At 41.4% G+C, this 16,987-nt stretch overlaps 1 long non-coding RNA gene across 1 annotated transcript; it reads left to right on the forward strand.

The window, feature by feature from the left end:
• The first annotated feature begins 15,386 nt into the window (after positions 1-15,386).
• On the forward strand, positions 15,387-15,982 carry LOC110675172. Its single transcript, XR_002499297.1, has 2 exons — positions 15,387-15,743; positions 15,798-15,982. It is a non-coding gene; the product is annotated as an uncharacterized LOC110675172 (long non-coding RNA).
• Positions 15,983-16,987: the final 1,005 nt, after the last annotated feature.

The following is a 16,987-nucleotide window of genomic DNA, read 5'->3' on the forward strand; positions in this document are numbered from 1 at the left end:
GTACTTATCTGGTGTTAGTATTTAAGGTAGAGAGATGCGACGATTTCTTCAGTGGATACGAGTAACTGACACTGAAGAAGACTGAAAGTGGTAGTCGAAATACGCGTATCTGTCAAAGATAAGCATTTAGGAGCGGAATTAAAAGGTACATGGTACTCCATCTACTTTAAAGTATCTCTATAGCTCGGAGAAACTTTTCTCCAGGCAAAAATTGTTAGTTAGGAAGTTGGTTATTAATTGTATGTTTAACAGCTTTCAGATTTTGCGTAACGACTTGTGGTTGGTTGAAAGGTTGAATTAAAGCATTTTAAAGCAAACATGTAAACTGCAGTTCTGAGCCATTTTAATATAGTTCAAAAAGTGACGAAACAAGTGTTGTTAAATATTGGAAAAGCTTGTTATTCAACTTTATGTCGCATATGGAACTACAGAATCTGAATCCGTAGAAGTAGCTCGTCTTCCATTATTATAAAGATACTATTAGACAACCAAACTAAGTTATCAACCAACGTTGTATCAACTTTGGTTCAACCAGCTTTTAAAATAACATGAAAGTGAGGAACTAAAGCGCTGTTTAGAATGTATGCAAAATTTGGTCATCACTTTATATAGCATATAATTTTGTTCAACAGCTACAGCTGTTGTTAAGCACTAGTTCAGCAGACATGTTTATTAATCGCCCTGAATTGTTTCTTGGGAATTCACCTAGTATGCAACATATTATAAACAAACCTACCATACAAAATTCTTCGTTTCTTTTTATACAATATACAATATTTTTTACAAATCATCCAAAATTGATAATGAAAGTATCGAAATCGATACATTTCCGAATTTTTACCAATATATAACTCAAACACAAGACGTGCTGTGACATGTTTGAGAACAGCAATGGATTCAGCGATATCAAATTAAAGTCAATAGTGGTGTTTTTGTGCTTGATACAAAAACTTCGATGGGGGTGACAATGGCTCAGAGGGGTGAGAATGGGTCAAAACGTATTATAAAATACAAATAAATCATAAAAAACACACAAAAAAATAAGAGGGCATTATTTTAAATTGCTCATTTTGAAACATAAAACTTTCAAAAGGACTAACGCTACTTTAAAATTTTATATAATTGTCTATCATTTTTATTGTTATTTATAAGTACTTGAATAGCAGACGATTCTTTTGCTTTGTTCCTTTTGCGGATCAATTTCAGGTTTCATTGACCTATTGCCAAATTTTCATACATTTTTAGATCATTTTTAGAATTTTTAGAAATTTTTTTTTTAGATCATTTTTAGAAATTTTCATACATTTTTAGATCAGTGGAAAAAAAATTATTTTCGAATATTTTCAAGCATTTGCAAATGCATTACATATTTGCATACTGGAAAAAACACAGTTAACTCTCCCTTACTCGATATTCTGCATCTCGATGTCGAGTTAGAGACCCATAGTAAAAGTTGGTTTTCATGGCTAACTCGATGGTCCCTTGGATCGCAGTTGCACTGGTTTTGTGTTCTGTGACCCATTCTCTCCCTCGACGACGGTACTCCAATAAAAATGTCTGGAAGAGTTTAAGTTTACCAAGGAGGAACAGGGAATTGAGCTTGAGCTTAATTGGCCGCCTGTGGTTGCTACTCCAGAGTCGTCAGATCAGCTGCTTTTATACAAGGAATCAACCAGATGAATGCTTGTAACTAACAGACACCCTCAGTGTATAACTGCTGGTGAACTTCTATTTTTGGCAACAATGGCGCCTGCCACGTCAAAGTGATGACCAATGAGGGGAAGAGGGAGTAATTGATGATTCATTCAAAACAGGCAAACAGTAAACCAGATATACCCCTGCATCTACGCCAGTTCACGTGGAAAGGTGTAGGGGAGGTAAATTTATGGCAGAGAGGCTTATTGTTTGGTTAGCGGACAGCCTATGTATCAGGCGTAGGGAAAGGCGTGCTATAATGATGGAAGAATGGAAACGTAGGGAAACGGTTACCTGTCCGTCTCTGGTTCTAGCGTTTGCCATTAACTAAAAGTTTGATTGTGATAAATTAAGAGTGGATAATAGAAGCAAGTGGGACGGGCCTGGGATTAAACTCATGACCTTCTGCTCATGAAGCAGAAGCGGTAGCCATTAGATCGCCAACCCCGTCTGAACTAAGAGGGAATAGGGAATTTCTCAGAAAACGGATGGATGTTATTGTCTGGCTCAAGATAAATCCAATTATGGCGATTATGTTATGGCCCATGTCTCCAAATATAAGCGCAGCGATCACTGATCATACAGAACTTTCAACTTCGAACATGGACTAGACAGTTTTATATCCTGCAAATAAAGAATAAAATAATATGTTAATCAGTCCACAGTCCGGGAAGTCTCCTCTTGTACGCTTACGGCAGCCCGTATTTATAGTTCAGAAATCCCGTAGGTACGATCAAATAAATGGTACCAGGGTCATAAGGAATATCACTTGAGATAGGTAGACATGACAAACAGCAAGTACACTCTTTGTGTATACACTGAAACAAGCGTTGCAATAATGAGAACCATGAGTGTGTTTTTAAATTTACTATTCCAACCACGATTGAGCTATCATGAACGCTTTTTATTTGCGTTTTGTTCCCTCTCAATCCAACCGCGTCGATAGCCGAGCGGCTAGCGTTCGCGCTTGACAATCGCCAGATCCTCGGTTCGATTCTGGTCTGCTGCAAGTTTTAAACCATGATATAGTAATTTTTACTATACAAATGGTGCCATGGTAAAATTGAATGCACAAAATATTCTAAATAAATGCGAATTTAGTCTGCACAAATCAAGTGGCGTTGTGTATTTAATTTAACCCTCTGATATAGTATTTTCAACCGCAACGCTGTTCTCAGTGTAGTGACTCCTGATATCCATCACTAATACATAGATGCACTGCTGTCATTCTGAGAAACCCACACGGAGAAAATGAAGTACTCAAAAGTGAGTTCATTCCACTCAATTCCGGGGGTTTGTGCGTTAACCTAATTTTGAGTTGATGGGGTAGAAGTTGTTTTCATTTGCAGCCATGCAAAAAAATACCTACTGACTTACTTCTTTTCACTCAATCGGCAGATCAAATAACTCAACTTCCAGTACTGTGCCACTTACTCAAATTTGAGGTAACGCACGAAGGTTCGGATTTTGGGTTGTTTTGCTCTTCGCTCTCTGACAACAATAGAAGGAGCGAATGAAATAGGGAGAGAAAAATAACTCAAAAGTAAGTTAAAAAATACTCAAATATGGGTTTTCCGTTTTCTCCGTGCACGTGCTTTCAATTTAGGCGGGAAAGTTTTTCCATTCATTTCACCCTGCGGGTGTCAGTTCGCTGTAACGGCTGTAACGCTGTAACGTGACCGCCGCCGGACTCTAAAAAAAACATAAGATGATCAATGGGCCGTATGAATAAAATGTAGTAAAGTTGAGTTAACTACATTCTCGGTAGTAAACGCTATATGTGGAACACGAGTGGAACATGTTTGTGTCATTTTCCTTTCTACACCTTTCGAACATACTACTAACAACGCATTGCTATGAATAAAGGTAGCATCGCAGACAGACGTTCAAGTTAGACTCAGCCACTTGTGTAAAAATATGGCCGCCACAAATCGCCAAGTGGCAATAAGCTTACAGATGGCGTTAGTGGCGTATGCGTCCCGCCACCATCCTGATCACATTTCGTTGACAGCATGACACACAACCGCTCCCACAGTCCACGTGCTCAACGCTAAAAACTATGCACCTTTTTTTCGCGCTGGGTGGGTGATGTTCCCTTTTGGTTCTAATTTCTTATGTAAAAGTTAATTAAATCCATTGTAATTTTTACCACAAGTTGGCATTTAATTTACTCACAGATTCATGCTAGTATAACACCCTTGAATGATCGTAACTCATGTAAAATAAATTGCCGTGAAAATATCACAATTGTGTGAATCATTTTTAAAGTGATTGTTTTGATATTTTTGTTCAGTGGGTGGTGGACTGGGTGGTAAGCGAGAAGATGAAGCCACGTGCTTTTACGAACTGTCACTGTACTGCAGCAATTTGCTCCCTAGGTGACACCACGGTAGAATTTACACAGGAATTTTGAATAAATTTGTTCCTGCTTAAACGTCTGTCTGCGGTAGCATTTACTACAAAGCTACTGGTAGTTAGCTTCAGAGGTTGCTACACATGCTTTGAAATTGCAGAATTGAATGGAATAATTTACTTTTGAGTAAAAATCATGAGAAAACGATATGAGTTTTGATATTTCGGAAGGTATTTTGAGTTTTGTTTAGGAATTCTGAGGTTACGAAAACATTCGCCCCGCCAATGCTGAGATTCCGAAAAGATTACCGGCAGTATCAATTTGTAATATCCGTGTGAATCCTGGCATTACGATAATTATGTTATTTTCTATGAATTTTAGGATGTCGGTAGGAATTCAGATATTTATAATGTAATTCTGAATTTTACGTGTAAATTCTGACATCTCAGATTTCCTTTGGAATTCCGAAATTCCTGTAGGAACTTTGGGATTCCGATTGGGATGTCGGATTTTTTATGGTAATTCTGAAAGTTTAAATACCATTCTAGGAATATTGCGGAAATATTTGGTATCTGGTAAAAACTCTAGAATTGGGGTGGGAATGGGATTCCGAATATTAATCTCTTGAAATTCTGTGGGTATCTTTGAGACGGTATTGCTGTAAGAATCTAAGAGATTGTGGTGGGATTCCTGCGAATTATTGTGTGAATATTTGTAATTCTGAAAATCAATCTTTGTAATTATTGTAAAAACCTTCAATAAGATTCCGTTGATCTCCAGTTCCTTTGGAATTTCAAAGCAAAGCTTTAATATAAACGTTTTGAATGTCGGTAAATATTTTATAGATTTCAATGGGATTTATCGTTAAATCGATAAGAAATTTAATAATTTCAAAGGGAACCCTGGTGTTTTAGGGGAGATCCTCATTGAATTCTAACGACTACCAATGGAATCACTACAATTCCCATAAAAATCTCGACATTCTAAGTTCTAGACATTCCAAGGATACTATCAGTCTTGAGGGACAGATCGGTACTTGGAAGTGGCCGAACACGGATTTACAAGAAAACTAAGTTTATTGGGAAACGATCTTGACTGCACGGTGTGCGGAATACAACTGATGCATCCTTGTTAATTTTCACAAACAGCTTGTGTACGTTGCTAGGGGTTCCTAACAACTTGGAGTGACATGGAAACTACGGCTGATTGCCTACTATTCCAACACCCCCTCTCAATCGGCCAATCCTACGCCTTGGTACAACTTCGTATGGCCCATCCAATCGCCGGATATTGTTGTATAGGAACAAGTCCTCCACATAGTTGACGACATATCTCTCATCAGCTCGTTGACACAATGTATGGTCGCGTAGTCCTTCGGCCGAAGCACTCACAACGGAATCAATCCTCTGATATAACTTGAAAGACCGCCAGTCCATGTCCATCTCAATCGAACGCAGCTCGTCGACTACATTCGACATACACATAGTGTGGTCACCATGTTTGGGCCACGCGCCAAACGAAACAGGAAGGTCTGCAGAAACGAATTCGCCAGAAATTTGTCTGTATCCGAAGAAGTAATCGTAAAACTTACCCAGGTACTGGCGCTCCCGTCCGCCAAGCCTCGACGACAATTCACCAGGAATTTTGCGTCTTTCTGTTTGCGAAGGGAGCGCATCTTCTGTTTCGGTAGTTTCTTCCACGATCTTTTCAACTTTTTCGCTATCGACTTCATTGGTGTCATCTACGCTACATGATTGGTGCCTTTCCCCCTTTTGCTCGAAAGTGTAGTGCTCTGCGCTCCGAATATCGCTCCAGGCTTGCGAGTACCAACCAAAGGGTCTGCACACTCCACAATAAGCTTGCTTCAATGGCCGGCTGGCCCTCACTTGCATTCCTTTGAACGGTTCGTGACATCGCCTGACCTCACAATGATTTGCTTCGATTTCTTCCAACGACAGCTTTAGTTCATACAAATTTCCTCGAAGATGTCCAGTGGCCAGGAGTTGGCCATCCTTCTTCAACATAGCTACGCCACCAGAAAACAACACATCAATTCCGGCCTTGGTCATCTTTTGCACCGATATCAGGTTTTCATTCAAATCAGGAACGAAGAGCACGTCCTTGATATTGAACAGCAGATTCCTGTTGCTCGTTGCTTGGATTTCGCCGATGTGGTCGGCAACCATTGCCTCTCCTTTCTTGGCAACTTCTATCTCCACTTTACGTCTCAACTTCTTCAGAACGGAAAATACGGTCTTGTCGCACACAAGATGGTCACTGCATCCGGAGTCGAGCTTGAATACAATGTTTCTTGGCCTCTTTTCCGCATCATTTGCATCAGCCATGAAACTTACGACGTCCTTCATTGCTGGATCGACTTCACGCACACGACAATCCTTTTTCATGTGTCCACGACGCCCGCACTTGTGGCACTTACCGTTGAACTTCGGCAATTTCTTCTCCGGAACAAACTTCTGGAAATCACCGGAAAAAGCTGCAAACTTGTCTTCAACGAAATCCCCCTCTCGATCAGAGCGCTTGCTTTCTTCAGCTAGTAAACGCTGCTTCACAAGGTCCAGGTTCAATTCGGCCTCCGAGACATTTTCCAGAGCCGTTACTAGAGGGTCGTACGAGTCTGGTAACGTCAAAAATAATTGCGAAACCAGATCGCTTTCCGCCAACGTGGCACCAGCGGTCTTCAATTTCCGCACCAGTCCGTCGAATTCCAGCAAGTGTGACCTCATATCTGCACCTTCTTTCATTCGCAAGCGTGCCAGTTGCTTCCTAATTATTGTTTGGCTCGCAACGGACTTCTTCGCATACGTAGCTTCTAAACTGGTCCACATCTCCTTAGCGGTCGCTTTTTCTCGAACGATTTCGAGACACTCGTCCGAAAGGCATCCTACCAGTAAAGCTTTTGAGATACGGTCCTTTTCTTGAAACTTGACTTTCTCGGCTTCTGCTTCCGGAGCCACTCCGGTGAGAACTTCCGCGACATTCTTAGCTTCAAGAAACAGCCTTACGCGATAGCTCCAATTCTGGAAATCCACTCCACTTCCACGCAGCAACGGAATGTTGCAAGTGACATCCTTCACGCTGGTGCCCATAACCTCTTGAGGGACAGATCGGTACTTGGAAGTGGCCGAACACGGATTTACAAGAAAACTAAGTTTATTGGGAAACGATCTTGACTGCACGGTGTGCGGAATACAACTGATGCATCCTTGTTAATTTTCACAAACAGCTTGTGTACGTTGCTAGGGGTTCCTAACAACTTGGAGTGACATGGAAACTACGGCTGATTGCCTACTATTCCAACAATCAGAAACCCCCCAAAATAACGAGAATATCGCAGAAACACTTAGAACTTCCGGAATTCAACATGCTGTTAAGAAAACACACGGGGAGCATCAAAATTCTACCACAATTTCCCCAGAATCTCAGTACCGGTGCTAGAAAATATGTGATTCCAAATTTGATAGCTGTAATCTCAAGATCTCTTCAAAGATGTTAAGCTAATATTTAAAAAAAAATCATCAATCACTGGTGTTGCGGCACCTGGCCACACTGCACGAAACGATGGGTGGCGAAATTTAGGTAGTTGAATTCAACGCGCGTCGGAAATGTCAACCATCTAGAGAAAGGGAGAAACAAAAACAAAACCAAGGATTGCGAAGAGCTATTGCGGTGTGAATTTGTTCCTAAAAGAAAAGTTGAATTATCGGTTAAAGTGAATTAGTAGTACGGGTGTTATTAGTAAAAATAGAAGGTAAAATTGAAGTTGAAAAGATTGAAATAATACTTACCGGAATTTATATTGTAGTAGCGGACAGTTTAGAGAGATTGTTAGAGGAAGTTTGGAAAGTGATAGCGAGGAGTGAAAAACTATTCATGTATGTTAGAATTAGAACAAAATGGTGAAAAATGAAACTAATATACTATTTTTACAGTTTTGAGCTGCAACACTAGAAGCTGCTTCAAAAATTAGTTTGAGATCCGAACATTCTCAAAAATGAATACAGGATCGAACCCTCGCCTTCCCGATCCGAATGAGACGGCCTACAATTGCGGCAAGTGTAATCGGCCGGATGAAGATGAAAGTCAGATGGTTTTCTGCGACAACTGCCAGCGGTGGTTCCATTTTGGGTGCCAAGGAGTGACGTCAGAAGTACAAGAGGACCATGATTGGGTATGTAACGAGTGTACGAGCGATGAAAAAAACCCAGACGATGCGGAGGAAAAAGAGTTGTTGGAAGCAGAACAATCGATTGCTGTTGAGCGAGCACGGTTGTCCGCGCTGATAGAAAGGAAGAAGCGGGTAGCACGTATGAAGTTAGAGCTAGAGATGGAAAAGAGGGAAGCATTGTGGCAGTTGGAAAAGCAGGAGCTAGAAGCTAAAGCAGTAGCGGTAGAAGAATTTAATAAGAAGAAAAGGGCAGAAAAGGAAAAGTTGCAGCGCAGAATAGAAAAGGCTTTGTCAGAGCGTACCGAGTTAGAGAAGGCAGATAATTCGATACCCTTTTGTAGGAAAACTTCCACTCCGACGGTGGACACGGAAAAGGTAGTTGAAAAGCTTAAATCTATGAAAGTCAACGTCAACTCGACACGCGCGAAAGTTGTCGATACCGGTTCGACCTCGGAAAGTGAATGTGATGGTGAAAGTGTTAGTGACACCAGCGAAGCTAGTGGGAAGGTGAAAGCAGTACCAACGAAGGCTCAGCTGTCGGCGCGACAGTTTTTGGCTCGGCGACTACCGACGTTTAGTGGAAAACCAGAAGAAAGGTCAGTTTTCATCACAAGTTACGAAACGACAACGGAAGCTTGTGGATTCTCCAATCTGGAGAACTTGGTGCGGTTGCAGGAGTGCCTGAAAGGAGCTGCACTGGAGGCAGTAGGATCGCGACTTTTACTGCCCCAGTTTGTCCCGAAAGTGATTCAGGAGCTGCGAGAGCAGTTTGGACAACCCGAGCAAATTTTGGAGACACTTTTAGTGAAGGTTAGATCTGCTGACAGTCCGAAGGCAGACAAACCGGCTTCATTTATCACGTTCGGTCGGCTGGTTCAGCAGCTTTGTGACCATATGGAAGCAACCCATTTGGAAGACCATCTGGTGAATCCGTTGCTGATTGGCGAGTTAGCGAAGAAGCTCCCTCCGAGTACAAAAATGGATTGGATACGCTTCAAGCGAAGTGAAATAGGCGATCGTAAGAAGGTGACATTGCGTACTTTGGCAGATTTTCTGGCTGAGATAGTGTCTGTAGCAACAGAAGCAGTAAACTTGGTAGACGGTCAAGCCAGCAGTAATCGCTTAACGAATCGGGAGCGTAGTCGAGAGCGGAATAAGCTAAAACATACAGGAGCGTTCGTGAACCTACACAATGAGGATGAAAGTTCATTTCGAGAAGACGAGCCGCAGAAGCGCATTCCATGTATAATGTGTGGGGAAACAAATCACAGGTTACGAAACTGTGACGAGTTTCTAAAACTAGATCCAGCGCATCGATTGAAGGCAGTAGACAGGTGGGAGCTGTGTAGGAGTTGTTTGAATGCACATGGAGATGCAAAATGTAAAATTAACATCCGCTGTAAGGTAGCAAATTGTCAAGGGTTGCACAATACACTGCTGCATCAACCGTCTGTGCATTCCACGTGTTACGCACATACCAGCGTAGCGTCGTCTCCAGTGATTTTCCGTATTGTTCCGGTGATAGTGTACAACGGTGATAAGGCGCTGAGAGTGTTGGCGTTTTTGGATGAAGGCTCATCGTATACACTGATCGAAGCTTCTGTGGCAGAAGAGTTGGGATGCAAGGGAGTTGTGCAACCGTTGCGCGTGTCGTGGACTGCAGGGATGACTCGATTAGAGAGAGAATCTAAAATAGTGAATCTGGCCGTATCGAGTCTGGATTCTAGCCAAAAAACCGAAATGAAAAGCGCGCATACTGTGAAAGAGTTGGGACTACCAAAACAAACTATGCGGTTTGCCGAATTTGTCAACAGTTATCAACACCTTCGAGGCCTAGAGGTAGCTGATTATCCGATGGAAAGGCCACGTATGCTAATTGGTTTGAAACATCTGCACCTTTTCGCTCCAATAGAGTCTCGAGTTGGAAATCCAGGTGAACCAATAGCGGTGCGATCACCGCTTGGGTGGACAGTATACGGACCTCATGAGAAACCGCACTCCGAATCTACATTTGTCGGACACCACACATGTGCTACCGTGTCGAATGAAGACATATATCGGCTTCTAAAATCACATTACATATTGGAAGATTCAGCGGTATTAGTGGACTTGTTGCCAGAGTCTAGTGATGATCGGAGAGCTCGGGAAATACTAGAGAAAACGACTGTACGTATCGGTGAGCGCTTTCAGTCTGGATTGCTATGGAAAGGAGAAGATATTCGATTCCCGGATAGCTTTAAAATGGCGGAGAAACGGATGAAGAGTCTCGAGAAACGATTAGTGCAAAATCCAGAGCTCCAACAGAATGTGCAAAATCAAATAATGGACTACGTAGAGAAGAAGTATTGCCACAAGGCGACACGTCAGGAACTATCATCGACGGAACGGCACAAAGTGTGGTATTTGCCATTGAATGTTGTGTTGAACCCTAAGAAGCCCGGTAAGGTGCGCCTGGTATGGGATGCAGCAGCCGCTGTACAAGAAGTTTCTTTGAATTCAATGTTGCTTAAAGGGCCAGATCTACTTGTTTCTTTGCCATCAGTGATTTGTCAGTTTCGAGAGCGGAAAATAGGTTTCGGTGGTGACATACGCGAGATGTTCCACCAAGTGCGGATCCGCCCGGAAGATCGCCAAGCGCAGCGATTTTTGTACGGTGGAGAAGTGTATGTGATGGATTGTGCCATTTTTGGAGCGACGTGTTCGCCCAGTCAAGCTTTGTACGTCATGCATAAGAACGCGAGAGAGTTTGAGAAAGATTATCCAGATGCAACTGAAGCAGTGGTGAAGAAACATTACGTGGATGATTACTTTGACAGCGTTGATACGGTCGACGAGGCAGTGAAGCGTGCTGAAGACGTTCGCAAGGTACATTCACACGGTGGTTTCCAGATCAGAAACTGGGTTTCTAATTCCGAAGAAGTGTTGACGCGTCTGGGAGAGCGACAAGTCAATCAAGAAATCCATTTCCATCGGGATAAGACGACGGATTACGAGCGAGTATTGGGTATTGTATGGGATACCAAAAAGGATGTATTTACGTTCTCAACGCAAGTCAAAGAAGATTTACAGCCTTATTTGACCGGAGGACGACAGCCAACGAAAAGGATTGTATTAAGTTGTGTGATGAGCTTTTTTGATCCGCTTGGGCTATTGGCTGTATTTACGATCCATGGACGGATTATCGTGCAGGATTTGTGGCGAAGCGGCTGTGACTGGGACGAAGTTATTGATGAAGAAGCCATGGAAAAGTGGACACGATGGACGGTATGTCTGAAAGAAGTAGAGGGAGTTCGAATTCCTCGATATTACTTCGTCAACGGTGTTGCATTGGACTATGGATCACTACAACTACACATATTCGTGGACGCTAGCGAGAATGCTTACGGAGGTGTAGGGTACTTTCGAATATTGTCAGGAGGAGTTCCTTATTGCGCATTGGTCCAAGCTAGATCTAAAGTTGCTCCAATCAAGCCACATTCCATTCCACGCTTAGAACTGATGGCTGCAGTGTTGGGTGCTCGGTTGAAGGATACGATTCTGGAAAGTCATAACTTTGAAGTCAGTAAACTTTATTTCTGGACTGATTCGAGGACTGTGCGATCGTGGATCAAATCAGACGCACGAAAATATCGTCAATTTGTTGCATTCAGAATTGGTGATATCTTGTCACGAACAAAAGTATCCGATTGGAGGTGGATTCCTACCAAATTAAACGTAGCGGACCAATTGACTAAGTGGACCAAAGAATCACCTTTGGAAGGCAATAGCGTGTGGTTTGAAGGTCCGGCGTTTTTGTATAAGCCCGAGAGTGAGTGGCCGAGCGATGATGTCGTGGAACCGAACGAGCCGGAAGAGCTTCGAGCAGCATGCTTATTTCACGAAGTAAAAAAGACAGCACAACTAATAGATGCTTCGCGGATCTCGAAATGGAATGTGTTGGTACGAACCATGGCATGCGTGATCCGGTTTGTATCAAATCTACGAAGGAAAGTTAATGGGCTGCCAATAGAAACTCTTCGTGCTGGCTTGAATATTCCGCCGTCGAATCGAACAAAGGTAGATGCGGTTCGAAAGTGTCTGCAAAGGGAAGAATTCCAGAAAGCTGAAGTGGTATTGTGGAAACAAATACAAGAAGAAGCATTCTTCGACGAGATAATAATTCTACGACAAATGCGAGACAGCAGCGCAGAGTGTAAAGCTAAAATTGAAAAGAGAAGTCCGTTATACAAATTGGGTGATATGAATAAAAAACTTTGAACTTTACTACATGTAGCATCTACACAAAAACAAAATCAACAAAGTTTACTACACTTTTGGTATGAATACAAAACTTTTCGAACATGTAGTACTTACTACTTTCGAACATGAGCAGTGACTGAAGCTGCACGTTAAGAAATTTCCATTCAGAGTGCAGAGTGATTCTGCACGTAAAGAATAATCTATTCAGAGTGACGCTTAAAATTAATACAATCATGCATATGAAGAAAATGCATGGAATCTAATCGATTACGCGACAATTTGCACAAATCATGAAGGTGCTGTTATTTGACAAGATTTGTAGTGTAATTTTGCGATTAGTCTGGTATTCTCTCTATGTCTATGATTTTATGATGATGGTACATCAAAGAATTTTCTGGGTGGTTTTCGGCCTTCGCCAACGCCGATGATTTTTTAAAAACTAGCTTAACATTTATGAAGAGATCTTGAGATTACAGTTATCAAATTTGGAACCACATATTTTCTAGCACCAGTACTGAGATTCTGGTGAAATTGTGGTAGAATTTTGATGCTCCCCGTGTGTTTTCTTAACAGCATGTTGAATTCCGATGTTCTAAGTGTTTCTGTGATATTCTCGTTATTTTGTTGGGGTTTCTGATAGTATCCTTGGAATGTCTAGAACTTAGAATGTAGAGATTTTTATGAGAATTGTAGTGATTCCATTGGTAGTCGTTAGAATTCAATGAGGATCTCCCCTAAAACACCAGGGTTCCCTTTGAAATTATTAAAATTCTTAACGATTCCACAAAAAAAATCCATTGAAATCTATAAAATATTTACCGACATTCAAAACGTTTATATTAAAGCTTTACTTTGAAATTCCAACGGAACTGGAGATCAATGGAATCTTAAAGGTGTTTACAATAATTACAAAGATTGATTTTCGGAATTACAAATATTCACACAATAATTCGCAGGAATCCCACCGCAATCTCATAGATTCTTACAGAAATACTGTCTCAAAGATACCCACATAATTCCAAGAGATTAATATTTACCAGATTACCAGATTCCTAATATTTCCGCAATATTCCTAGAATGGTATTTAAATTTTCAGAATTATCATAAAAAATCCGACATCCCTATCGGAATCTCAAAGTTCCTACAGGAATTCCGGAATTCAAAAGGAAATCTGAGATGTCAGAATTTACACGTAAAATTCCTAAAATTCCTAGAAAATAACATAGTTACCGTAATGCCAGAATTCACACGGATATTACAAATTGCTACTGCCGGTAATCTTACCGGAATCTCAGAATTGGCGGAGCGAAAGTTTTCGTAACCACAGAATTCCTTTGCAAAACTCAAAATACCTTCCGATATATCAAAACTCATATCGTTTTCCCATGATTTTTACTCAAAAGTAAATTATTCCATTCAATTCCGCAAACTCAAAGCATGTGTAGCAACCTCTGAAGCTAACTACCAGTAGTTTTGTAGTAAATGCTACCTTTATTCATAGCAATGCGTTGTTTGTAGTATGTTCGAAAGGTGTAGAAAGGAAAATGACACAACCATGTTCCACTCGTGTTCCACATATAGCGTTTACTACCGAGAATGTAGTAAACTCAACTTTACTACATTTTATTCATACGGCCCATTGTCGCCGATTTTGGATGACAACGATGTTATTCGTGTAGAAGGTAGAACAGCACAAGCGGAATTCCTGCCGTTCGAGATGCGATTTCCCATCATTCTACCAAGAGGACATGTGATAACGAGGCGGCTGATTGAACATTATCATCAGCAACATGGTCGTGGACACCGGGAAGCCGTTGTAAGTGATCTAATGCAGAGATTCTGCATACCCAAAATCAGAGTTGAAGTCACGAAGGTAATGCGGAACTGTATATGGTGCAAAGTATACAAATGCAAACCAACTGAACCTAGGATGGCACCACTACCAACACAGAGAGTTACACCATAGGCCTTTTCATGTGACAGATCCGTCTATGCATTTGTTTACATCGGTGGAGGACCGGTGCTAACACGGGCCTGTCATTTTCATAGAAGAACTGTCAAAGTGCTTCCCGATCAGCTGATTTAAGACGTCATATGAATAGGCCTATTCCTCCGTCCTTTTACTTACACTGGTGTGGACTTTTTTGGTCCGATTTCGGTGGCAGTCGGACGGCGAACTGAAAAGCGATGGGTAGCATTGTTTACCTGTCTAACTACCAGAGCCGTTCATCTGGAAGCAGCTAGAAATCTGTCTACGGCATCATGTTTGATGGCAATTCGTCGGTTCGTATGTCGTCGAGGGTCTCCAGTGGAATTCTTCTCTGATAATGGAACGAATTTTGTTGGAGCTAGCAAAGAAATCATCAAAGAGATTAATGAAGACTGCAGTGAAAATTTCACTAATGCGCGAACGAGATGGAATTTCAATCCACCGGCAGCCCCACACATGGGAGGAGTATGGGAAAGATTGGTCAGATCTGTGAAAGAGGCCTTAAACGAACTTGATGATGGGCGATCCCTTTCGGACGAAGTTCTGGAGACAGTTTTGGCTGAAGCTGAAAATATGATAAATTCAAGACCCTTGACGTTTGTGTCGAAGGAGAACACGGAACCTGAAGCTCTCACTCCGAACCATTTTCTCCTCGGATATCCATCGTGTGGAAGAGAGATGCTGTGTACACCTGGAAATGAAGCAAGAGCGTTACGCGATCAGTACGAGCGGTCCAGAGTCCTTGCCGATAAGCTATGGAAACGATGGATTAAGGAGTATCTGCCGACTATAAACTTAAGGCCGAAGTGGCATGAAGAGAAAGCCTCGGTGCAAGTTGGTACTCTAGTATATATGGCGGATGAAGACAACAGGAAGAGCTGGGTGAGAGGAGTAGTAGATGAAGTCGTCAATGGAGCTGATGGTAGAATCAGGCAAGTGATAGTTCGAGCTAACGGAAAATTATATAGACGAGCAGTGGCAAAGATTGCGGTGCCGGAGATTGGAAACGGAACACCTGGTTTCGTATAGAGGATCTCCACCAGAGTTACGGGAGGGGCTGTTGCGGCACCTGGCCACACTGCACGAAACGATGGGTGGCGAAATTTAGGTAGTTGAATTCAACGCGCGTCGGAAATGTCAACCATCTAGAGAAAGGGAGAAACAAAAACAAAACCAAGGATTGCGAAGAGCTATTGCGGTGTGAATTTGTTCCTAAAAGAAAAGTTGAATTATCGGTTAAAGTGAATTAGTAGTACGGGTGTTATTAGTAAAAATAGAAGGTAAAATTGAAGTTGAAAAGATTGAAATAATACTTACCGGAATTTATATTGTAGTAGCGGACAGTTTAGAGAGATTGTTAGAGGAAGTTTGGAAAGTGATAGCGAGGAGTGAAAAACTATTCATGTATGTTAGAATTAGAACAAAATGGTGAAAAATGAAACTAATATACTATTTTTACAGTTTTGAGCTGCAACACTAGAAGCTGCTTCAAAAATTAGTTTGAGATCCGAACAACTGGCGTTGTCGAAGACCGAAAACCACCCAGAAAATTATTTGATGTACCATCATCATAAAATCATAAACATAAAGAGAATACCAGACTAAACGCAAAATTACACTACAAATCTTGTCAAATAACAGCACCTTCATGATTTGTGCAAATTGTCGCGTAATCGATTAGATTCCATGGATTTTCTTCATACACGCAAAAAAAATGTGCGGTAAAAACTACCATTTTAGGGGGTTAACTTAAGCGCTCGAACCGGCAATTTTCAGCAGACCAGAAATGCGCTTGATTTTACCACATACATGGTCGAAATCAGATTGTTGTAAATTATTTCTCTCAAATGTACCAGCAATGTGGTGGGATGTACCGTAAACATAGTAAATTGGTCTGAAATTCCATGGTAGTTTCAAGAACGGGCGTAGTCAGCTAAAATAGTAATTTTTACCACAGATTTTTTTCCCGTGTATGCATGATTGTATTAATTTTAAGCGTCACTCTGAATAGATTGTTCTTTACGTGCAGAATCACTCTGCACTCTGAATGAAAATTTCTTAACGTGCAGCTTCAGTCACTGCTCATGTTCGAAAGTAGTAAGTACTACATGTTCGAAAAGTTTTTTATTCATACCAAAAGTGTAGTAAACTTTGTGGATTTTGTTTTTGAGTAGATGCTACATGTAGTAAAGTTCAAAGTTTTTTATTCATATCACCCAATATGTATGCATTTTACGAAATTTCGGCTTGCAGTCACAATCAAAAGCGTTGATAATTTTAGTTCATTGCATCCGGAGAAGAGAATATTACCTTCTCCGGTGGTGAGACGTGTGTACAGACCTGGAAATTACCCATTATGACCAGTGAGGGTACATTTCTGAATGAGGAAACTAACCCGACATATTTCCATGTAAAGCTACGGCATTTAACAAGTTGGTTATCTTCGAGCCCTGAAGAAGATCCAAACCATAGAATCGAAACGTCGGTGATGAACTAAAATTATCAACGCTTTTGATTGTGACTG

The sequence above is a fragment of the Aedes aegypti genome, chromosome 2 (assembly GCF_002204515.2).
Source record: "Aedes aegypti strain LVP_AGWG chromosome 2, AaegL5.0 Primary Assembly, whole genome shotgun sequence".
In the NCBI taxonomy this organism is placed as follows: Eukaryota; Metazoa; Arthropoda; class Insecta; order Diptera; family Culicidae; genus Aedes; species Aedes aegypti.